At 54.1% G+C, this 23,978-nt stretch overlaps 5 non-coding genes and 5 pseudogenes across 5 annotated transcripts; all 10 read left to right on the forward strand.

Annotated features, from left to right (window-relative positions):
* Positions 1–1,736: 1,736 nt before the first annotated feature.
* Positions 1,737–1,855, forward strand: LOC123629557. The gene has a single exon (XR_006732106.1). It is a non-coding gene; the product is annotated as a 5S ribosomal RNA (ribosomal RNA).
* A 1,179-nt stretch (positions 1,856–3,034) lies between these two features.
* On the forward strand, positions 3,035–3,166 carry LOC123629562 (annotated as a pseudogene).
* Positions 3,167–6,626: 3,460 nt separating this feature from the next.
* LOC123629568 lies at positions 6,627–6,745 on the forward strand. Its single transcript, XR_006732111.1, has one exon. It is a non-coding gene; the product is annotated as a 5S ribosomal RNA (ribosomal RNA).
* Positions 6,746–7,920: 1,175 nt separating this feature from the next.
* LOC123629563 lies at positions 7,921–8,052 on the forward strand (annotated as a pseudogene).
* A 3,459-nt stretch (positions 8,053–11,511) lies between these two features.
* LOC123629571 lies at positions 11,512–11,630 on the forward strand. The gene has a single exon (XR_006732112.1). It is a non-coding gene; the product is annotated as a 5S ribosomal RNA (ribosomal RNA).
* Positions 11,631–12,805: 1,175 nt separating this feature from the next.
* LOC123629564 lies at positions 12,806–12,937 on the forward strand (annotated as a pseudogene).
* A 3,459-nt stretch (positions 12,938–16,396) lies between these two features.
* Positions 16,397–16,515, forward strand: LOC123629572. Its single transcript, XR_006732113.1, has one exon. It is a non-coding gene; the product is annotated as a 5S ribosomal RNA (ribosomal RNA).
* Positions 16,516–17,690: 1,175 nt separating this feature from the next.
* LOC123629565 lies at positions 17,691–17,822 on the forward strand (annotated as a pseudogene).
* A 3,459-nt stretch (positions 17,823–21,281) lies between these two features.
* On the forward strand, positions 21,282–21,400 carry LOC123629573. Its single transcript, XR_006732114.1, has one exon. It is a non-coding gene; the product is annotated as a 5S ribosomal RNA (ribosomal RNA).
* A 1,176-nt stretch (positions 21,401–22,576) lies between these two features.
* On the forward strand, positions 22,577–22,709 carry LOC123629570 (annotated as a pseudogene).
* The last annotated feature ends 1,269 nt before the right edge of the window (positions 22,710–23,978 follow it).

A 23,978-nucleotide genomic window follows, 5' to 3' on the forward strand; every position in this document is an offset into this window, starting at 1 on the left:
TTTTAAGTTTCCTCAATCTGGTGAGTTTGAAACTACACCTTGCTTCATTGTTTATTTCCTATTTCCCTGATTAATAGTGAGGATACAGTGCCAAATGCGTATGAAGCATATTACACATAGATATTCTGTAATAGTAATATCTTGCCAAGTATATGCGCTACAGATGCCTTGTCCTGTTTGCGGCTTGTTTTTTACCCTCTTCGTGGTATCTTTTGAACACTTTTATTATGGGAAATTTGAAATAGAAACAAAAACAGACAGAATAGTAGAATACATACTCACTACCCCTGACTCAAGAAATCACCAACCCTTGGCCAGCCAGATCTTGTTCTTTTATACCCCTCCTACCTTAAGTTCATGATCCCCTTAGTAATATCCCTCCATCGATAAAGGGTCAATATGTTTCTATCAAAGGTGGAGGCTTTCTTTCCTTTTTCAGTGTAATCACAGCCACATTATTCCATCTAAACATTTAACCGTATTAGAGATAACAGCAAGTACTCGATGTCTGCGTTTCCCTGAGACACATACACTCACTTCAGTTTCTTTGAATCCAGTGCAAATACAGTGCATACATGGTGATGGGTTGAGATGTCTTTTGAAAGAGTGTCCACACATCCCAACTAGTTGGGGGCGGCCCCGGCTGTCACCATTTCCCTTTGTTTCCTACCGCTGTCCACAGTGACCCGAGTCAGTTTTGCCGCTGTGAGGGGTGTAATCGTGGATTTAAGCATATTTAATGTGTTTCGATATCTTGCAATTATTATACTTACTGGTGATCAGACTGTCCTGTGTTTGGCAAACGGGAGTCTACTCATTCTGGTTCCTGTGTCTTTTGACGTGACCCTCGTCCTGTTGGATGTCATAGCATCCACGCTTCCCAGCATAAGAAGCGTCCATTTCCCGCCCCAGACTTGAAGTCAGCCTATGTCTCCAGTAGGTCTTAGGACCGTTTAATAACAATGGTTTGTGGAGACCACGACCTAGATGCTGGTGAAATGCACTGCTGTTGAGTTTGCACCTATTTCTCAGCACTTTCCATGGGAAACAACTAAAAACTAAACAATAAAATAGAATTAGATTAAAAACTAAAGAAAAATACATTGAGCTTACACTGAGAATCCAAATGGAAACTGAGAAATTAGAGGCTTTTTACTCTATACTTTATCGATTTCACCTCTTTCTCTCACACCCAAATTCCCAGTTCTCAAAGACACCCACAGCATTCGCTCTTTGCGTGATGCCACAGAATAATCGTATCCATTCACCGTATCACCGTGGACTACTTGCTACTGCGCCAAGGAGGAAAGGCGAGGAAGGAACTTTCTACTTTCCTGGCTCCACTGTGACAATCTAAGAGCTGCTGTCAGCCGAAGCCAGTCTGCTCATGTCCGGGGAGCTCGGAGCCATGTCCCACTCCTTTGGAATATTTCCCTGAGCCTTCATGTGGGCTCCTGCCGTCTGTAGAATCTGACAAGTCACACGTTGTCCTCCCGTTTGTGTCCTCCGTGCTTTGAAGAGATGTCCTATTGGTCTTTGATTTTTGCTGTCATTTGTATATGTGTCTGCGGCAAAGTGTTGCTTCTGTGCTGTGTAGCAGCTGCCGAGCAAGGCTTTGAAGGCTACGGGGCTGCAGGACGGCGCGGGGGTGTCGGGGGTGGGGGTCGGGGCGCTGGGCCCGGAGGGCCACGTCGCAGCAGCTCGGCCTCTTGAGGCGTCCGGGGCCAGCCGCCGCCGTCTACGGCCATACCACCCTGAACGCGCCCGATCTCGTCTGATCTCGGAAGCTAAGCAGGGTCGGGCCTGGTTAGTACTTGGATGGGAGACCGCCTGGGAATACCGGGTGCTGTAGGCTTTTGCCTCTTCTTTTGTCCCGCCCGCCGGCCCGTGGGGGGTCGGGGGGGTGGGGGGCCCCCCGCGCTCCGCGCCCGCCCCCCCTTTCGCGCTCGGCCCCCCGGCCCCCCGGCGCGGCCCGCTGCCCCCGCCCGGGCCTTCCTCCCCTCTCCCCCGCTGCAGCAGCACCGCCAGGCGGCGGCGGCGGCGGCAGCAGCAGAGCGTCCCAGCCCTTCCGTTCGGCCGGCAGCCGAGCCCCAGCCCTGGGCCCCACACGGGGCCGGGCCGGGCGGCGGGATCCCTAAGTGCCGCTGGGTCTCTTCTCCGGCCCCGCCCCGCACTCCGGGACATCCCCTGCAACCCGGCGCGGGACAGCCCACGGCGGCAAACCGTGCCCTGGGCCCCCGGACCCCCAGCCCACCGTGGACTTCCTCTCCGCCGCACACCCGGGCCTCGGGCCCGGGCCTCACGCCGGGCGGGCTCCTCGCCGCCGCCGGGGCTCCGGAGAGACACACCGGCGCACCGCACAGGGCAAGTCGCCGGCCACCCGGGCAGAGAGGACACACGCGGAGCACTCCCACCCCAAACCCAAACGACCCACCGGCCCCCCGACCCGTGGCAACCCACCCCAAACCCCACCCCACGGTGCAACAGGATAGCCGGCTCTGGCCCCACCGCCCCCCGCCCCCGGCCCCCGCCCCCGCGCGGGGCCTGCTGCCACACGCAGGCCCTGACGGAATCGGGGCAGAACGGTCCTCCCCAGACGGGGGTGGGGTGGCGCGGTGGGGGGGACACTGCACGTCTTCAGGACCTCCGGGTGAAGGACCAGCGGCAGCCACGGCCCTGCCTCCTTGTCCTGGCCCTGCCCGCAAGCCCCTCCCCGCCGTGCCCTGGCGCGAGGCGGCGGAGGGCCCTCTCGCGCGCACTCTCGGGCTCTGGCCCTCCGCCCCCACGCGTGGAAGTCTGTCCCTGCGCGCGTGCCCGTGGGTCTGCTCCTTGGGATGTGCGACGGCGGTGCGTCCGCGGTTCGGGTGGGGCAGGGGGGTGCGCGCGAGACCCGTCAGGCTCCGCCTGCGCCCGCCCCCCCATAGGGGCAGGTGGGCTAGCGAAGGGCCAGGGCGGCGGGGAGGGACCCGACTGGGCAGGGAGGGACGCGTAGCAGCAGCTCGGCCTCTTGAGGCGTCCGGGGGCGGCCGCCGGCCTCTGTGGCCATACCACCCCGAACGCAACGCGCCCGCCCGCCCGATTCCCTCTGATCTCGGGAGCTAAGCAGGGTCGGGCCCGGTTAGTACTTGCATGGGAGACCGCCTGGGAATACCGGGTGCCCTAGGCTTTTTGCTGTGCCTCTTTTTCTGTCCCACCCCCCTGGGCTGGAAACGGGGGGGGGGTGGGGTGGGGTGGCCCGGGGCCCCTCCGCCCTCCGCGCCCGCCCCGGCTCCCGCCCCCGCCGGCCCGGACCCTGTCCCGTGGCCCCTGGAGAGAGGGTCAGGTTTGACATGTGGAGGCTCAGTTCCCCGAGGCTGTCGCCCCTCAGACACCTGCCGCAGGTCCGGGCCTCCGGAACTTCTGACGGACCGGCTCTGAATTCAGGACAAATTCTAAGGTTGTCCAAGTAGACGACCACGTTACCCTATGAGAGGAGAAATTTGATCCTATCCATATATGCAGAAGAATAGAATCTGAACAGTTGGCCATTCGTTCACGATAAAATAATTTAAGAATCCAGAAGAGAAGACATCTAGAAACTCTTTTCAAAAGTCTAAATCCTTAGAAAATAGTCTTAAGGATTCAGAAGTAAAAACATTCTTTGGAAAGTCACGAGCAAGACCAGGGTGTTGATAATGAGATTCTTCTGGTCAATACTGCAACAGACGCTCTAAAATACACACTAAAACAAGGGAAAACACTAATAATAGGTGGGAAAGGAAAAATCACCTTGTTCATTGTCCTCACCTCCTACGGTTCTCAAAATACACTGTTTGCCCCTAGGCATGGGAGACCTGTAGAAAGCCTAGGTGAGTCCCGCAAGACAGCTCTACATGAAATCAACGTTCAATCGATAGTTTCGATATTTCTTATTTCCTAGCAAATACACAATAATGAATGCAATTTTTAAAAAGGATCACAGTCAAAGTCACAGAGAATCTACACAGCACCTACGGAAAAACGTGCCAACTTAGATGGAAAACTTAGTAACAAACATAAATGATGGCCCAAATCGATGGAGAGGCTATACTGTATTCCTCGATAGATGGACACAGAGCCCCCAAACTAATCATTTCCCCCAAATTAATAAATAATCAAATTTAAACAGGGTTTATAACTAGAAACTTACAATCTGTTTCTTTCTCCTTTTCTTTTAATTAGGGAAATGGACATGTTGAAGAAGAATAATAATAATATTATTATTATTATTAGATTAAATCGAGTTAACTGTACCAACACTCTACCACTCACCTTATAAAACTGGGAGTTTATTCATAGGTCGCAAGCCGCTGTGTATCTTTTCCTGAAGGCATGCAACCAAAGAAACACTTCTCCCCAACAAATCCCATCTCGACTGTCAGCATTTTGCTTGCTTTTCCTTTTAAAGTTTTTGCTCTCTGTTATATGACTGTCTCATTGAGGTAGTTTGTTATTTTCACAGTTTATATAATACGTGTGGAACCATTGTGGATGCATTCTGGGTAACTTGTGTGCCAGGGGAAACCTTCTGTTTGGGAATACTCCTTGCTGACACAGGAAGCTGCAGTTCATCAGCACTGCTATAGAATGGCACTGCACGAAGCAATCGAAATATCTTTATCCGATCTTTGACTAGGTCCGTGTACACAGGGCTCCCGTGAGTATTACCCTAGACGATTCCTGGTCACACACGTGCCCTATCTTCTCTCTGGTACGTGCTCCTCAGAGAATACGCTTGCTCCTGAATGACGCCAGTTGTGGATTCATATCCATTTATGCTACATTGTTTCCAAATGGTTCTATCACTTCACCTCCCGTATCAGCAGGGTGTGGGTAAGAGTTTTCCTCCCAGCCAACACAGCGATCGGTTTTTTAAGTTTCCTCAATCTGGTGAGTTTGAAACTACACCTTGCTTCATTGTTTATTTCCTATTTCCCTGATTAATAGTGAGGATACAGTGCCAAATGCGTATGAAGCATATTACACATAGATATTCTGTAATAGTAATATCTTGCCAAGTATATGCGCTACAGATGCCTTGTCCTGTTTGCGGCTTGTTTTTTACCCTCTTCGTGGTATCTTTTGACACCTTTTATTATGGGAAATTTGAAATAGAAACAAAAACAGACAGAATAGTAGAATACATACTCACTACCCTGACTCAAGAAATCACCAACCCTTGGCCAGCCAGATCTTGTTTCTTTTATACCCCTCCTACCTTAAGTTCATGATCCCCTTAGTAATATCCCTCCATCGATAAAGGGTCAATATGTTTCTATCAAAGGTGGAGGCTTTCTTTCCTTTTTCAGTGTAATCACAGCCACATTATTCCATCTAAACATTTAACCGTATTAGAGATAACAGCAAGTACTCGATTGTCTGCGTTTCCCTGAGACACATACACTCACTTCAGTTTCTTTGAATCCAGTGCAAATACAGTGCATACATGGTGATGGGTTGAGATGTCTTTTGAAAGAGTGTCCACACATCCCAACTAGTTGGGGGCGGCCCCGGCTGTCACCATTTCCCTTTGTTTCCTACCGCTGTCCACAGTGACCCGAGTCAGTTTTGCCGCTGTGAGGGGTGTAATCGTGGATTTAAGCATATTTAATGTGTTTCGATATCTTGCAATTATTATACTTACTGGTGATCAGACTGTCCTGTGTTTGGCAAACGGGAGTCTACTCATTCTGGTTCCTGTGTCTTTTGACGTGACCCTCGTCCTGTTGGATGTCATAGCATCCACGCTTCCCAGCATAAGAAGCGTCCATTTCCCGCCCCAGACTTGAAGTCAGCCTATGTCTCCAGTAGGTCTTAGGACCGTTTAATAACAATGGTTTGTGGAGACCACGACCTAGATGCTGGTGAAATGCACTGCTGTTGAGTTTGCACCTATTTCTCAGCACTTTCCATGGGAAACAACTAAAAACTAAACAATAAAATAGAATTAGATTAAAAAACTAAAGAAAAATACATTGAGCTTACACTGAGAATCCAAATGGAAACTGAGAAATTAGAGGCTTTTTACTCTATACTTTATCGATTTCACCTCTTTCTCTCACACCCAAATTCCCAGTTCTCAAAGACACCCACAGCATTCGCTCTTTGCGTGATGCCACAGAATAATCGTATCCATTCACCGTATCACCGTGGACTACTTGCTACTGCGCCAAGGAGGAAAGGCGAGGAAGGAACTTTCTACTTTCCTGGCTCCACTGTGACAATCTAAGAGCTGCTGTCAGCCGAAGCCAGTCTGCTCATGTCCGGGGAGCTCGGAGCCATGTCCCACTCCTTTGGAATATTTCCCTGAGCCTTCATGTGGGCTCCTGCCGTCTGTAGAATCTGACAAGTCACACGTTGTCCTCCCGTTTGTGTCCTCCGTGCTTTGAAGAGATGTCCTATTGGTCTTTGATTTTTGCTGTCATTTGTATATGTGTCTGCGGCAAAGTGTTGCTTCTGTGCTGTGTAGCAGCTGCCGAGCAAGGCTTTGAAGGCTACGGGGCTGCAGGACGGCGCGGGGGTGTCGGGGGTGGGGGTCGGGGCGCTGGGCCCGGAGGGCCACGTCGCAGCAGCTCGGCCTCTTGAGGCGTCCGGGGCCAGCCGCCGCCGTCTACGGCCATACCACCCTGAACGCGCCCGATCTCGTCTGATCTCGGAAGCTAAGCAGGGTCGGGCCTGGTTAGTACTTGGATGGGAGACCGCCTGGGAATACCGGGTGCTGTAGGCTTTTGCCTCTTCTTTTGTCCCGCCCGCCGGCCCGTGGGGGGTCGGGGGGGTGGGGGGCCCCCCGCGCTCCGCGCCCGCCCCCCCTTTCGCGCTCGGCCCCCGGCCCCCCGGCGCGGCCCGCTGCCCCCGCCCGGGCCTTCCTCCCCTCTCCCCCGCTGCAGCAGCACCGCCAGGCGGCGGCGGCGGCGGCAGCAGCAGAGCGTCCCAGCCCTTCCGTTCGGCCGGCAGCCGAGCCCCAGCCCTGGGCCCCACACGGGGCCGGGCCGGGCGGCGGGATCCCTAAGTGCCGCTGGGTCTCTTCTCCGGCCCCGCCCCGCACTCCGGGACATCCCCTGCACCCGGCGCGGGACAGCCCACGGCGGCAAACCGTGCCCTGGGCCCCCGGACCCCCAGCCCACCGTGGACTTCCTCTCCGCCGCACACCCGGGCCTCGGGCCCGGGCCTCACGCCGGGCGGGCTCCTCGCCGCCGCCGGGGCTCCGGAGAGACACACCGGCGCACCGCACAGGGCAAGTCGCCGGCCACCCGGGCAGAGAGGACACACGCGGAGCACTCCCACCCAAACCCAAACGACCCACCGGCCCCCCGACCCGTGGCAACCCACCCCAAACCCCACCCCACGGTGCAACAGGATAGCCGGCTCTGGCCCCACCGCCCCCCGCCCCCGGCCCCGCCCCCGCGCGGGGCCTGCTGCCACACGCAGGCCCTGACGGGAATCGGGGCAGAACGGTCCTCCCCAGACGGGGGTGGGGTGGCGCGGTGGGGGGGACACTGCACGTCTTCAGGACCTCCGGGTGAAGGACCAGCGGCAGCCACGGCCCTGCCTCCTTGTCCTGGCCCTGCCCGCAAGCCCCTCCCCGCCGTGCCCTGGCGCGAGGCGGCGGAGGGCCCTCTCGCGCGCACTCTCGGGCTCTGGCCCTCCGCCCCCACGCGTGGAAGTCTGTCCCTGCGCGCGTGCCCGTGGGTCTGCTCCTTGGGATGTGCGACGGCGGTGCGTCCGCGGTTCGGGTGGGGCAGGGGGGTGCGCGCGAGACCCGTCAGGCTCCGCCTGCGCCCGCCCCCCCATAGGGGCAGGTGGGCTAGCGAAGGGCCAGGGCGGCGGGAGGGACCCGACTGGGCAGGGAGGGACGCGTAGCAGCAGCTCGGCCTCTTGAGGCGTCCGGGGGCGGCCGCCGGCCTCTGTGGCCATACCACCCCGAACGCAACGCGCCCGCCCGCCCGATTCCCTCTGATCTCGGGAGCTAAGCAGGGTCGGGCCCGGTTAGTACTTGCATGGGAGACCGCCTGGGAATACCGGGTGCCCTAGGCTTTTTGCTGTGCCTCTTTTTCTGTCCCACCCCCCTGGGCTGGAAACGGGGGGGGGGTGGGGTGGGGTGGCCCGGGGCCCCTCCGCCCTCCGCGCCCGCCCCGGCTCCCGCCCCCGGCCGGCCCGGACCCTGTCCCGTGGCCCCTGGAGAGAGGGTCAGGTTTGACATGTGGAGGCTCAGTCCCCGAGGCTGTCGCCCCTCAGACACCTGCCGCAGGTCCGGGCCTCCGGAACTTCTGACGGACCGGCTCTGAATTCAGGACAAATTCTAAGGTTGTCCAAGTAGACGACCACGTTACCCTATGAGAGGAGAAATTTGATCCTATCCATATATGCAGAAGAATAGAATCTGAACAGTTGGCCATTCGTTCACGATAAAATAATTTAAGAATCCAGAAGAGAAGACATCTAGAAACTCTTTTCAAAAGTCTAAATCCTTAGAAAATAGTCTTAAGGATTCAGAAGTAAAAACATTCTTTGGAAAGTCACGAGCAAGACCAGGGTGTTGATAATGAGATTCTTCTGGTCAATACTGCAACAGACGCTCTAAAATACACACTAAAACAAGGGAAAACACTAATAATAGGTGGGAAAGGAAAAATCACCTTGTTCATTGTCCTCACCTCCTACGGTTCTCAAAATACACTGTTTGCCCCTAGGCATGGGAGACCTGTAGAAAGCCTAGGTGAGTCCCGCAAGACAGCTCTACATGAAATCAACGTTCAATCGATAGTTTCGATATTTCTTATTTCCTAGCAAATACACAATAATGAATGCAATTTTTAAAAAGGATCACAGTCAAAGTCACAGAGAATCTACACAGCACCTACGGGAAAAACGTGCCAACTTAGATGGAAAACTTAGTAACAAACATAAATGATGGCCCAAATCGATGGAGAGGCTATACTGTATTCCTCGATAGATGGACACAGAGCCCCCAAACTAATCATTTCCCCCAAATTAATAAATAATCAAATTTAAACAGGGTTTATAACTAGAAACTTACAATCTGTTTCTTTCTCCTTTTCTTTTAATTAGGGAAATGGACATGTTGAAGAAGAATAATAATAATATTATTATTATTATTAGATTAAATCGAGTTAACTGTACCAACACTCTACCACTCACCTTATAAAACTGGGAGTTTATTCATAGGTCGCAAGCCGCTGTGTATCTTTTCCTGAAGGCATGCAACCAAAGAAACACTTCTCCCCAACAAATCCCATCTCGACTGTCAGCATTTTGCTTGCTTTTCCTTTTAAAGTTTTTGCTCTCTGTTATATGACTGTCTCATTGAGGTAGTTTGTTATTTTCACAGTTTATATAATACGTGTGGAACCATTGTGGATGCATTCTGGGTAACTTGTGTGCCAGGGGAAACCTTCTGTTTGGGGAATACTCCTTGCTGACACAGGAAGCTGCAGTTCATCAGCACTGCTATAGAATGGCACTGCACGAAGCAATCGAAATATCTTTATCCGATCTTTGACTAGGTCCGTGTACACAGGGCTCCCGTGAGTATTACCCTAGACGATTCCTGGTCACACGTGCCCTATCTTCTCTCTGGTACGTGCTCCTCAGAGAATACGCTTGCTCCTGAATGACGCCAGTGTGGATTCATATCCATTTATGCTACATTGTTTTCCAAATGGTTCTATCACTTCACCTCCCGTATCAGCAGGGTGTGGGTAAGAGTTTTCCTCCCAGCCAACACAGCGATCGGTTTTTTAAGTTTCCTCAATCTGGTGAGTTTGAAACTACACCTTGCTTCATTGTTTATTTCCTATTTCCCTGATTAATAGTGAGGATACAGTGCCAAATGCGTATGAAGCATATTACACATAGATATTCTGTAATAGTAATATCTTGCCAAGTATATGCGCTACAGATGCCTTGTCCTGTTTGCGGCTTGTTTTTTACCCTCTTCGTGGTATCTTTTGACACCTTTTATTATGGGAAATTTGAAATAGAAACAAAAACAGACAGAATAGTAGAATACATACTCACTACCCTGACTCAAGAAATCACCAACCCTTGGCCAGCCAGATCTTGTTTCTTTTATACCCCTCCTACCTTAAGTTCATGATCCCCTTAGTAATATCCCTCCATCGATAAAGGGTCAATATGTTTCTATCAAAGGTGGAGGCTTTCTTTCCTTTTTCAGTGTAATCACAGCCACATTATTCCATCTAAACATTTAACCGTATTAGAGATAACAGCAAGTACTCGATGTCTGCGTTTCCCTGAGACACATACACTCACTTCAGTTTCTTTGAATCCAGTGCAAATACAGTGCATACATGGTGATGGGTTGAGATGTCTTTTGAAAGAGTGTCCACACATCCCAACTAGTTGGGGGCGGCCCCGGCTGTCACCATTTCCCTTTGTTTCCTACCGCTGTCCACAGTGACCCGAGTCAGTTTTGCCGCTGTGAGGGGTGTAATCGTGGATTTAAGCATATTTAATGTGTTTCGATATCTTGCAATTATTATACTTACTGGTGATCAGACTGTCCTGTGTTTGGCAAACGGGAGTCTACTCATTCTGGTTCCTGTGTCTTTTGACGTGACCCTCGTCCTGTTGGATGTCATAGCATCCACGCTTCCCAGCATAAGAAGCGTCCATTTCCCGCCCCAGACTTGAAGTCAGCCTATGTCTCCAGTAGGTCTTAGGACCGTTTAATAACAATGGTTTGTGGAGACCACGACCTAGATGCTGGTGAAATGCACTGCTGTTGAGTTTGCACCTATTTCTCAGCACTTTCCATGGGAAACAACTAAAAACTAAACAATAAAATAGAATTAGATTAAAAAACTAAAGAAAAATACATTGAGCTTACACTGAGAATCCAAATGGAAACTGAGAAATTAGAGGCTTTTTACTCTATACTTTATCGATTTCACCTCTTTCTCTCACACCCAAATTCCCAGTTCTCAAAGACACCCACAGCATTCGCTCTTTGCGTGATGCCACAGAATAATCGTATCCATTCACCGTATCACCGTGGACTACTTGCTACTGCGCCAAGGAGGAAAGGCGAGGAAGGAACTTTCTACTTTCCTGGCTCCACTGTGACAATCTAAGAGCTGCTGTCAGCCGAAGCCAGTCTGCTCATGTCCGGGGAGCTCGGAGCCATGTCCCACTCCTTTGGAATATTTCCCTGAGCCTTCATGTGGGCTCCTGCCGTCTGTAGAATCTGACAAGTCACACGTTGTCCTCCCGTTTGTGTCCTCCGTGCTTTGAAGAGATGTCCTATTGGTCTTTGATTTTTGCTGTCATTTGTATATGTGTCTGCGGCAAAGTGTTGCTTCTGTGCTGTGTAGCAGCTGCCGAGCAAGGCTTTGAAGGCTACGGGGCTGCAGGACGGCGCGGGGGTGTCGGGGGTGGGGGTCGGGGCGCTGGGCCCGGAGGGCCACGTCGCAGCAGCTCGGCCTCTTGAGGCGTCCGGGGCCAGCCGCCGCCGTCTACGGCCATACCACCCTGAACGCGCCCGATCTCGTCTGATCTCGGAAGCTAAGCAGGGTCGGGCCTGGTTAGTACTTGGATGGGAGACCGCCTGGGAATACCGGGTGCTGTAGGCTTTTGCCTCTTCTTTTGTCCCGCCCGCCGGCCCGTGGGGGGTCGGGGGGGTGGGGGGCCCCCCGCGCTCCGCGCCCGCCCCCCCTTTCGCGCTCGGCCCCCGGCCCCCCGGCGCGGCCCGCTGCCCCCGCCCGGGCCTTCCTCCCCTCTCCCCCGCTGCAGCAGCACCGCCAGGCGGCGGCGGCGGCGGCAGCAGCAGAGCGTCCCAGCCCTTCCGTTCGGCCGGCAGCCGAGCCCCAGCCCTGGGCCCCACACGGGGCCGGGCCGGGCGGCGGGATCCCTAAGTGCCGCTGGGTCTCTTCTCCGGCCCCGCCCCGCACTCCGGGACATCCCCTGCACCCGGCGCGGGACAGCCCACGGCGGCAAACCGTGCCCTGGGCCCCCGGACCCCCAGCCCACCGTGGACTTCCTCTCCGCCGCACACCCGGGCCTCGGGCCCGGGCCTCACGCCGGGCGGGCTCCTCGCCGCCGCCGGGGCTCCGGAGAGACACACCGGCGCACCGCACAGGGCAAGTCGCCGGCCACCCGGGCAGAGAGGACACACGCGGAGCACTCCCACCCAAACCCAAACGACCCACCGGCCCCCCGACCCGTGGCAACCCACCCCAAACCCCACCCCACGGTGCAACAGGATAGCCGGCTCTGGCCCCACCGCCCCCCGCCCCCGGCCCCGCCCCCGCGCGGGGCCTGCTGCCACACGCAGGCCCTGACGGGAATCGGGGCAGAACGGTCCTCCCCAGACGGGGGTGGGGTGGCGCGGTGGGGGGGACACTGCACGTCTTCAGGACCTCCGGGTGAAGGACCAGCGGCAGCCACGGCCCTGCCTCCTTGTCCTGGCCCTGCCCGCAAGCCCCTCCCCGCCGTGCCCTGGCGCGAGGCGGCGGAGGGCCCTCTCGCGCGCACTCTCGGGCTCTGGCCCTCCGCCCCCACGCGTGGAAGTCTGTCCCTGCGCGCGTGCCCGTGGGTCTGCTCCTTGGGATGTGCGACGGCGGTGCGTCCGCGGTTCGGGTGGGGCAGGGGGGTGCGCGCGAGACCCGTCAGGCTCCGCCTGCGCCCGCCCCCCCATAGGGGCAGGTGGGCTAGCGAAGGGCCAGGGCGGCGGGAGGGACCCGACTGGGCAGGGAGGGACGCGTAGCAGCAGCTCGGCCTCTTGAGGCGTCCGGGGGCGGCCGCCGGCCTCTGTGGCCATACCACCCCGAACGCAACGCGCCCGCCCGCCCGATTCCCTCTGATCTCGGGAGCTAAGCAGGGTCGGGCCCGGTTAGTACTTGCATGGGAGACCGCCTGGGAATACCGGGTGCCCTAGGCTTTTTGCTGTGCCTCTTTTTCTGTCCCACCCCCCTGGGCTGGAAACGGGGGGGGGGTGGGGTGGGGTGGCCCGGGGCCCCTCCGCCCTCCGCGCCCGCCCCGGCTCCCGCCCCCGGCCGGCCCGGACCCTGTCCCGTGGCCCCTGGAGAGAGGGTCAGGTTTGACATGTGGAGGCTCAGTCCCCGAGGCTGTCGCCCCTCAGACACCTGCCGCAGGTCCGGGCCTCCGGAACTTCTGACGGACCGGCTCTGAATTCAGGACAAATTCTAAGGTTGTCCAAGTAGACGACCACGTTACCCTATGAGAGGAGAAATTTGATCCTATCCATATATGCAGAAGAATAGAATCTGAACAGTTGGCCATTCGTTCACGATAAAATAATTTAAGAATCCAGAAGAGAAGACATCTAGAAACTCTTTTCAAAAGTCTAAATCCTTAGAAAATAGTCTTAAGGATTCAGAAGTAAAAACATTCTTTGGAAAGTCACGAGCAAGACCAGGGTGTTGATAATGAGATTCTTCTGGTCAATACTGCAACAGACGCTCTAAAATACACACTAAAACAAGGGAAAACACTAATAATAGGTGGGAAAGGAAAAATCACCTTGTTCATTGTCCTCACCTCCTACGGTTCTCAAAATACACTGTTTGCCCCTAGGCATGGGAGACCTGTAGAAAGCCTAGGTGAGTCCCGCAAGACAGCTCTACATGAAATCAACGTTCAATCGATAGTTTCGATATTTCTTATTTCCTAGCAAATACACAATAATGAATGCAATTTTTAAAAAGGATCACAGTCAAAGTCACAGAGAATCTACACAGCACCTACGGGAAAAACGTGCCAACTTAGATGGAAAACTTAGTAACAAACATAAATGATGGCCCAAATCGATGGAGAGGCTATACTGTATTCCTCGATAGATGGACACAGAGCCCCCAAACTAATCATTTCCCCCAAATTAATAAATAATCAAATTTAAACAGGGTTTATAACTAGAAACTTACAATCTGTTTCTTTCTCCTTTTCTTTTAATTAGGGAAATGGACATGTTGAAGAAGAATAATAATAATATTATTATTATTATTAGATTAAATCGAGTTAACTGTACCAACACTCTACCACTCACCTTATAAAACTGGGAGTTTATTCATAGGTCGCAAGCCGCTGTGTATCTTTTCCTGAAGGCATGCAACCAAAGAAACACTTCTCCCCAACAAATCCCATCTCGACTGTCAGCATTTTGCTTGCTTTTCCTTTTAAAGTTTTTGCTCTCTGTTATATGACTGTCTCATTGAGGTAGTTTGTTATTTTCACAGTTTATATAATACGTGTGGAACCATTGTGGATGCATTCTGGGTAACTTGTGTGCCAGGGGAAACCTTCTGTTTGGGGAATACTCCTTGCTGACACAGGAAGCTGCAGTTCATCAGCACTGCTATAGAATGGCACTGCACGAAGCAATCGAAATATCTTTATCCGATCTTTGACTAGGTCCGTGTACACAGGGCTCCCGTGAGTATTACCCTAGACGATTCCTGGTCACACGTGCCCTATCTTCTCTCTGGTACGTGCTCCTCAGAGAATACGCTTGCTCCTGAATGACGCCAGTGTGGATTCATATCCATTTATGCTACATTGTTTTCCAAATGGTTCTATCACTTCACCTCCCGTATCAGCAGGGTGTGGGTAAGAGTTTTCCTCCCAGCCAACACAGCGATCGGTTTTTTAAGTTTCCTCAATCTGGTGAGTTTGAAACTACACCTTGCTTCATTGTTTATTTCCTATTTCCCTGATTAATAGTGAGGATACAGTGCCAAATGCGTATGAAGCATATTACACATAGATATTCTGTAATAGTAATATCTTGCCAAGTATATGCGCTACAGATGCCTTGTCCTGTTTGCGGCTTGTTTTTTACCCTCTTCGTGGTATCTTTTGACACCTTTTATTATGGGAAATTTGAAATAGAAACAAAAACAGACAGAATAGTAGAATACATACTCACTACCCTGACTCAAGAAATCACCAACCCTTGGCCAGCCAGATCTTGTTTCTTTTATACCCCTCCTACCTTAAGTTCATGATCCCCTTAGTAATATCCCTCCATCGATAAAGGGTCAATATGTTTCTATCAAAGGTGGAGGCTTTCTTTCCTTTTTCAGTGTAATCACAGCCACATTATTCCATCTAAACATTTAACCGTATTAGAGATAACAGCAAGTACTCGATGTCTGCGTTTCCCTGAGACACATACACTCACTTCAGTTTCTTTGAATCCAGTGCAAATACAGTGCATACATGGTGATGGGTTGAGATGTCTTTTGAAAGAGTGTCCACACATCCCAACTAGTTGGGGGCGGCCCCGGCTGTCACCATTTCCCTTTGTTTCCTACCGCTGTCCACAGTGACCCGAGTCAGTTTTGCCGCTGTGAGGGGTGTAATCGTGGATTTAAGCATATTTAATGTGTTTCGATATCTTGCAATTATTATACTTACTGGTGATCAGACTGTCCTGTGTTTGGCAAACGGGAGTCTACTCATTCTGGTTCCTGTGTCTTTTGACGTGACCCTCGTCCTGTTGGATGTCATAGCATCCACGCTTCCCAGCATAAGAAGCGTCCATTTCCCGCCCCAGACTTGAAGTCAGCCTATGTCTCCAGTAGGTCTTAGGACCGTTTAATAACAATGGTTTGTGGAGACCACGACCTAGATGCTGGTGAAATGCACTGCTGTTGAGTTTGCACCTATTTCTCAGCACTTTCCATGGGAAACAACTAAAAACTAAACAATAAAATAGAATTAGATTAAAAAACTAAAGAAAAATACATTGAGCTTACACTGAGAATCCAAATGGAAACTGAGAAATTAGAGGCTTTTTACTCTATACTTTATCGATTTCACCTCTTTCTCTCACACCCAAATTCCCAGTTCTCAAAGACACCCACAGCATTCGCTCTTTGCGTGATGCCACAGAATAATCGTATCCATTCACCGTATCACCGTGGACTACTTGCTACTGCGCCAAGGAGGAAAGGCGAGGAAGGAACTTTCTACTTTCCTGGCTCCACTGTGACAATCTAAGAGCTGCTGTCAGCCGAAGCCAGTCTGCTCATGTCCGGGGAGCTCGGAGCCATGTCCCACTCCTTTGGAATATTTCCCTGAGCCTTCATGTGGGCTCCTGCCGTCTGTAGAATCTGACAAGTCACACGTTGTCCTCCCGTTTGTGTCCTCCGTGCTTTGAAGAGATGTCCTATTGGTCTTTGATTTTTGCTGTGATTTGTATATGTGTCTGCGGCAAAGTGTTGCTTCTGTGCTGTGTAGCAGCTGCCGAGCAAGGCTTTGAAGGCTACGGGGCTGCAGGACGGCGCGGGGGTGTCGGGGGTGGGGGTCGGGGCGCTGGGCCCGGAGGGCCACGTCGCAGCAGCTCGGCCTCTTGAGGCGTCCGGGGCCAGCCGCCGCCGTCTACGGCCATACCACCCTGAACGCGCCCGATCTCGTCTGATCTCGGAAGCTAAGCAGGGTCGGGCCTGGTTAGTACTTGGATGGGAGACCGCCTGGGAATACCGGGTGCTGTAGGCTTTTGCCTCTTCTTTTGTCCCGCCCGCCGGCCCGTGGGGGGTCGGGGGGGTGGGGGGCCCCCCGCGCTCCGCGCCCGCCCCCCCTTTCGCGCTCGGCCCCCGGCCCCCCGGCGCGGCCCGCTGCCCCCGCCCGGGCCTTCCTCCCCTCTCCCCCGCTGCAGCAGCACCGCCAGGCGGCGGCGGCGGCGGCAGCAGCAGAGCGTCCCAGCCCTTCCGTTCGGCCGGCAGCCGAGCCCCAGCCCTGGGCCCCACACGGGGCCGGGCCGGGCGGCGGGATCCCTAAGTGCCGCTGGGTCTCTTCTCCGGCCCCGCCCCGCACTCCGGGACATCCCCTGCACCCGGCGCGGGACAGCCCACGGCGGCAAACCGTGCCCTGGGCCCCCGGACCCCCAGCCCACCGTGGACTTCCTCTCCGCCGCACACCCGGGCCTCGGGCCCGGGCCTCACGCCGGGCGGGCTCCTCGCCGCCGCCGGGGCTCCGGAGAGACACACCGGCGCACCGCACAGGGCAAGTCGCCGGCCACCCGGGCAGAGAGGACACACGCGGAGCACTCCCACCCAAACCCAAACGACCCACCGGCCCCCCGACCCGTGGCAACCCACCCCAAACCCCACCCCACGGTGCAACAGGATAGCCGGCTCTGGCCCCACCGCCCCCCGCCCCCGGCCCCGCCCCCGCGCGGGGCCTGCTGCCACACGCAGGCCCTGACGGGAATCAGGGCAGAACGGTCCTCCCCAGACGGGGGTGGGGTGGCGCGGTGGGGGGGACACTGCACGTCTTCAGGACCTCCGGGTGAAGGACCAGCGGCAGCCACGGCCCTGCCTCCTTGTCCTGGCCCTGCCCGCAAGCCCCTCCCCGCCGTGCCCTGGCGCGAGGCGGCGGAGGGCCCTCTCGCGCGCACTCTCGGGCTCTGGCCCTCCGCCCCCACGCGTGGAAGTCTGTCCCTGCGCGCGTGCCCGTGGGTCTGCTCCTTGGGATGTGCGACGGCGGTGCGTCCGCGGTTCGGGTGGGGCAGGGGGGTGCGCGCGAGACCCGTCAGGCTCCGCCTGCGCCCGCCCCCCCATACGGGCAGGTGGGCTAGCGAAGGGCCAGGGCGGCGGGAGGGACCCGACTGGGCAGGGAGGGACGCGTAGCAGCAGCTCGGCCTCTTGAGGCGTCCGGGGGCGGCCGCCGGCCTCTGTGGCCATACCACCCCGAACGCAACGCGCCCGCCCGCCCGATTCCCTCTGATCTCGGGAGCTAAGCAGGGTCGGGCCCGGTTAGTACTTGCATGGGAGACCGCCTGGGAATACCGGGTGCCCTAGGCTTTTTGCTGTGCCTCTTTTTCTGTCCCACCCCCCTGGGCTGGAAACGGGGGGGGGGTGGGGTGGGGTGGCCCGGGGCCCCTCCGCCCTCCGCGCCCGCCCCGGCTCCCGCCCCCGGCCGGCCCGGACCCTGTCCCGTGGCCCCTGGAGAGAGGGTCAGGTTTGACATGTGGAGGCTCAGTCCCCGAGGCTGTCGCCCCTCAGACACCTGCCGCAGGTCCGGGCCTCCGGAACTTCTGACGGACCGGCTCTGAATTCAGGACAAATTCTAAGGTTGTCCAAGTAGACGACCACGTTACCCTATGAGAGGAGAAATTTGATCCTATCCATATATGCAGAAGAATAGAATCTGAACAGTTGGCCATTCGTTCACGATAAAATAATTTAAGAATCCAGAAGAGAAGACATCTAGAAACTCTTTTCAAAAGTCTAAATCCTTAGAAAATAGTCTTAAGGATTCAGAAGTAAAAACATTCTTTGGAAAGTCACGAGCAAGACCAGGGTGTTGATAATGAGATTCTTCTGGTCAATACTGCAACAGACGCTCTAAAATACACACTAAAACAAGGGAAAACACTAATAATAGGTGGGAAAGGAAAAATCACCTCGTTCATTGTCCTCACCTCCTACGGTTCTCAAAATACACTGTTTGCCCCTAGGCATGGGAGACCTGTAGAAAGCCTAGGTGAGTCCCGCAAGACAGCTCTACATGAAATCAACGTTCAATCGATAGTTTCGATATTTCTTATTTCCTAGCAAATACACAATAATGAATGCAATTTTTAAAAAGGATCACAGTCAAAGTCACAGAGAATCTACACAGCACCTACGGGAAAAACGTGCCAACTTAGATGGAAAACTTAGTAACAAACATAAATGATGGCCCAAATCGATGGAGAGGCTATACTGTATTCCTCGATAGATGGACACAGAGCCCCCAAACTAATCATTTCCCCCAAATTAATAAATAATCAAATTTAAACAGGGTTTATAACTAGAAACTTACAATCTGTTTCTTTCTCCTTTTCTTTTAATTAGGGAAATGGACATGTTGAAGAAGAATAATAATAATATTATTATTATTATTAGATTAAATCGAGTTAACTGTACCAACACTCTACCACTCACCTTATAAAACTGGGAGTTTATTCATAGGTCGCAAGCCGCTGTGTATCTTTTCCTGAAGGCATGCAACCAAAGAAACACTTCTCCCCAACAAATCCCATCTCGACTGTCAGCATTTTGCTTGCTTTTCCTTTTAAAGTTTTTGCTCTCTGTTATATGACTGTCTCATTGAGGTAGTTTGTTATTTTCACAGTTTATATAATACGTGTGGAACCATTGTGGATGCATTCTGGGTAACTTGTGTGCCAGGGGAAACCTTCTGTTTGGGGAATACTCCTTGCTGACACAGGAAGCTGCAGTTCATCAGCACTGCTATAGAATGGCACTGCACGAAGCAATCGAAATATCTTTATCCGATCTTTGACTAGGTCCGTGTACACAGGGCTCCCGTGAGTATTACCCTAGACGATTCCTGGTCACACGTGCCCTATCTTCTCTCTGGTACGTGCTCCTCAGAGAATACGCTTGCTCCTGAATGACGCCAGTGTGGATTCATATCCATTTATGCTACATTGTTTTCCAAATGGTTCTATCACTTCACCTCCCGTATCAGCAGGGTGTGGGTAAGAGTTTTCCTCCCAGCCAACACAGCGATCGGTTTTTTAAGTTTCCTCAATCTGGTGAGTTTGAAACTACACCTTGCTTCATTGTTTATTTCCTATTTCCCTGATTAATAGTGAGGATACAGTGCCAAATGCGTATGAAGCATATTACACATAGATATTCTGTAATAGTAATATCTTGCCAAGTATATGCGCTACAGATGCCTTGTCCTGTTTGCGGCTTGTTTTTTACCCTCTTCGTGGTATCTTTTGACACCTTTTATTATGGGAAATTTGAAATAGAAACAAAAACAGACAGAATAGTAGAATACATACTCACTACCCTGACTCAAGAAATCACCAACCCTTGGCCAGCCAGATCTTGTTTCTTTTATACCCCTCCTACCTTAAGTTCATGATCCCCTTAGTAATATCCCTCCATCGATAAAGGGTCAATATGTTTCTATCAAAGGTGGAGGCTTTCTTTCCTTTTTCAGTGTAATCACAGCCACATTATTCCATCTAAACATTTAACCGTATTAGAGATAACAGCAAGTACTCGATGTCTGCGTTTCCCTGAGACACATACACTCACTTCAGTTTCTTTGAATCCAGTGCAAATACAGTGCATACATGGTGATGGGTTGAGATGTCTTTTGAAAGAGTGTCCACACATCCCAACTAGTTGGGGGCGGCCCCGGCTGTCACCATTTCCCTTTGTTTCCTACCGCTGTCCACAGTGACCCGAGTCAGTTTTGCCGCTGTGAGGGGTGTAATCGTGGATTTAAGCATATTTAATGTGTTTCGATATCTTGCAATTATTATACTTACTGGTGATCAGACTGTCCTGTGTTTGGCAAACGGGAGTCTACTCATTCTGGTTCCTGTGTCTTTTGACGTGACCCTCGTCCTGTTGGATGTCATAGCATCCACGCTTCCCAGCATAAGAAGCGTCCATTTCCCGCCCCAGACTTGAAGTCAGCCTATGTCTCCAGTAGGTCTTAGGACCGTTTAATAACAATGGTTTGTGGAGACCACGACCTAGATGCTGGTGAAATGCACTGCTGTTGAGTTTGCACCTATTTCTCAGCACTTTCCATGGGAAACAACTAAAAACTAAACAATAAAATAGAATTAGATTAAAAAACTAAAGAAAAATACATTGAGCTTACACTGAGAATCCAAATGGAAACTGAGAAATTAGAGGCTTTTTACTCTATACTTTATCGATTTCACCTCTTTCTCTCACACCCAAATTCCCAGTTCTCAAAGACACCCACAGCATTCGCTCTTTGCGTGATGCCACAGAATAATCGTATCCATTCACCGTATCACCGTGGACTACTTGCTACTGCGCCAAGGAGGAAAGGCGAGGAAGGAACTTTCTACTTTCCTGGCTCCACTGTGACAATCTAAGAGCTGCTGTCAGCCGAAGCCAGTCTGCTCATGTCCGGGGAGCTCGGAGCCATGTCCCACTCCTTTGGAATATTTCCCTGAGCCTTCATGTGGGCTCCTGCCGTCTGTAGAATCTGACAAGTCACACGTTGTCCTCCCGTTTGTGTCCTCCGTGCTTTGAAGAGATGTCCTATTGGTCTTTGATTTTTGCTGTCATTTGTATATGTGTCTGCGGCAAAGTGTTGCTTCTGTGCTGTGTAGCAGCTGCCGAGCAAGGCTTTGAAGGCTACGGGGCTGCAGGACGGCGCGGGGGTGTCGGGGGTGGGGGTCGGGGCGCTGGGCCCGGAGGGCCACGTCGCAGCAGCTCGGCCTCTTGAGGCGTCCGGGGCCAGCCGCCGCCGTCTACGGCCATACCACCCTGAACGCGCCCGATCTCGTCTGATCTCGGAAGCTAAGCAGGGTCGGGCCTGGTTAGTACTTGGATGGGAGACCGCCTGGGAATACCGGGTGCTGTAGGCTTTTGCCTCTTCTTTTGTCCCGCCCGCCGGCCCGTGGGGGGTCGGGGGGGTGGGGGGCCCCCCGCGCTCCGCGCCCGCCCCCCCTTTCGCGCTCGGCCCCCGGCCCCCCGGCGCGGCCCGCTGCCCCCGCCCGGGCCTTCCTCCCCTCTCCCCCGCTGCAGCAGCACCGCCAGGCGGCGGCGGCGGCGGCAGCAGCAGAGCGTCCCAGCCCTTCCGTTCGGCCGGCAGCCGAGCCCCAGCCCTGGGCCCCACACGGGGCCGGGCCGGGCGGCGGGATCCCTAAGTGCCGCTGGGTCTCTTCTCCGGCCCCGCCCCGCACTCCGGGACATCCCCTGCACCCGGCGCGGGACAGCCCACGGCGGCAAACCGTGCCCTGGGCCCCCGGACCCCCAGCCCACCGTGGACTTCCTCTCCGCCGCACACCCGGGCCTCGGGCCCGGGCCTCACGCCGGGCGGGCTCCTCGCCGCCGCCGGGGCTCCGGAGAGACACACCGGCGCACCGCACAGGGCAAGTCGCCGGCCACCCGGGCAGAGAGGACACACGCGGAGCACTCCCACCCAAACCCAAACGACCCACCGGCCCCCCGACCCGTGGCAACCCACCCCAAACCCCACCCCACGGTGCAACAGGATAGCCGGCTCTGGCCCCACCGCCCCCCGCCCCCGGCCCCGCCCCCGCGCGGGGCCTGCTGCCACACGCAGGCCCTGACGGGAATCGGGGCAGAACGGTCCTCCCCAGACGGGGGTGGGGTGGCGCGGTGGGGGGGGACACTGCACGTCTTCAGGACCTCCGGGTGAAGGACCAGCGGCAGCCACGGCCCTGCCTCCTTGTCCTGGCCCTGCCCGCAAGCCCCTCCCCGCCGTGCCCTGGCGCGAGGCGGCGGAGGGCCCTCTCGCGCGCACTCTCGGGCTCTGGCCCTCCGCCCCCACGCGTGGAAGTCTGTCCCTGCGCGCGTGCCCGTGGGTCTGCTCCTTGGGATGTGCGACGGCGGTGCGTCCGCGGTTCGGGTGGGGCAGGGGGGTGCGCGCGAGACCCGTCAGGCTCCGCCTGCGCCCGCCCCCCCATAGGGGCAGGTGGGCTAGCGAAGGGCCAGGGCGGCGGGAGGGACCCGACTGGGCAGGGAGGGACGCGTAGCAGCAGCTCGGCCTCTTGAGGCGTCCGGGGGCGGCCGCCGGCCTCTGTGGCCATACCACCCCCGAACGCAACGCGCCCGCCCGCCCGATTCCCTCTGATCTCGGGAGCTAAGCAGGGTCGGGCCCGGTTAGTACTTGCATGGGAGACCGCCTGGGAATACCGGGTGCCCTAGGCTTTTTGCTGTGCCTCTTTTTCTGTCCCACCCCCCTGGGCTGGAAACGGGGGGGGGGTGGGGTGGGGTGGCCCGGGGCCCCTCCGCCCTCCGCGCCCGCCCCGGCTCCCGCCCCCGGCCGGCCCGGACCCTGTCCCGTGGCCCCTGGAGAGAGGGTCAGGTTTGACATGTGGAGGCTCAGTCCCCGAGGCTGTCGCCCCTCAGACACCTGCCGCAGGTCCGGGCCTCCGGAACTTCTGACGGACCGGCTCTGAATTCAGGACAAATTCTAAGGTTGTCCAAGTAGACGACCACGTTACCCTATGAGAGGAGAAATTTGATCCTATCCATATATGCAGAAGAATAGAATCTGAACAGTTGGCCATTCGTTCACGATAAAATAATTTAAGAATCCAGAAGAGAAGACATCTAGAAACTCTTTTCAAAAGTCTAAATCCTTAGAAAATAGTCTTAAGGATTCAGAAGTAAAAACATTCTTTGGAAAGTCACGAGCAAGACCAGGGTGTTGATAATGAGATTCTTCTGGTCAATACTGCAACAGACGCTCTAAAATACACACTAAAACAAGGGAAAACACTAATAATAGGTGGGAAAGGAAAAATCACCTTGTTCATTGTCCTCACCTCCTACGGTTCTCAAAATACACTGTTTGCCCCTAGGCATGGGAGACCTGTAGAAAGCCTAGGTGAGTCCCGCAAGACAGCTCTACATGAAATCAACGTTCAATCGATAGTTTCGATATTTCTTATTTCCTAGCAAATACACAATAATGAATGCAATTTTTAAAAAGGATCACAGTCAAAGTCACAGAGAATCTACACAGCACCTACGGGAAAAACGTGCCAACTTAGATGGAAAACTTAGTAACAAACATAAATGATGGCCCAAATCGATGGAGAGGCTATACTGTATTCCTCGATAGATGGACACAGAGCCCCCAAACTAATCATTTCCCCCAAATTAATAAATAATCAAATTTAAACAGGGTTTATAACTAGAAACTTACAATCTGTTTCTTTCTCCTTTTCTTTTAATTAGGGAAATGGACATGTTGAAGAAGAATAATAATAATATTATTATTATTATTAGATTAAATCGAGTTAACTGTACCAACACTCTACCACTCACCTTATAAAACTGGGAGTTTATTCATAGGTCGCAAGCCGCTGTGTATCTTTTCCTGAAGGCATGCAACCAAAGAAACACTTCTCCCCAACAAATCCCATCTCGACTGTCAGCATTTTGCTTGCTTTTCCTTTTAAAGTTTTTGCT

The sequence above is a fragment of the Lemur catta genome, unplaced genomic scaffold, assembly GCF_020740605.2.
Source record: "Lemur catta isolate mLemCat1 unplaced genomic scaffold, mLemCat1.pri scaffold_174_ctg1, whole genome shotgun sequence".
In the NCBI taxonomy this organism is placed as follows: Eukaryota; Metazoa; Chordata; class Mammalia; order Primates; family Lemuridae; genus Lemur; species Lemur catta.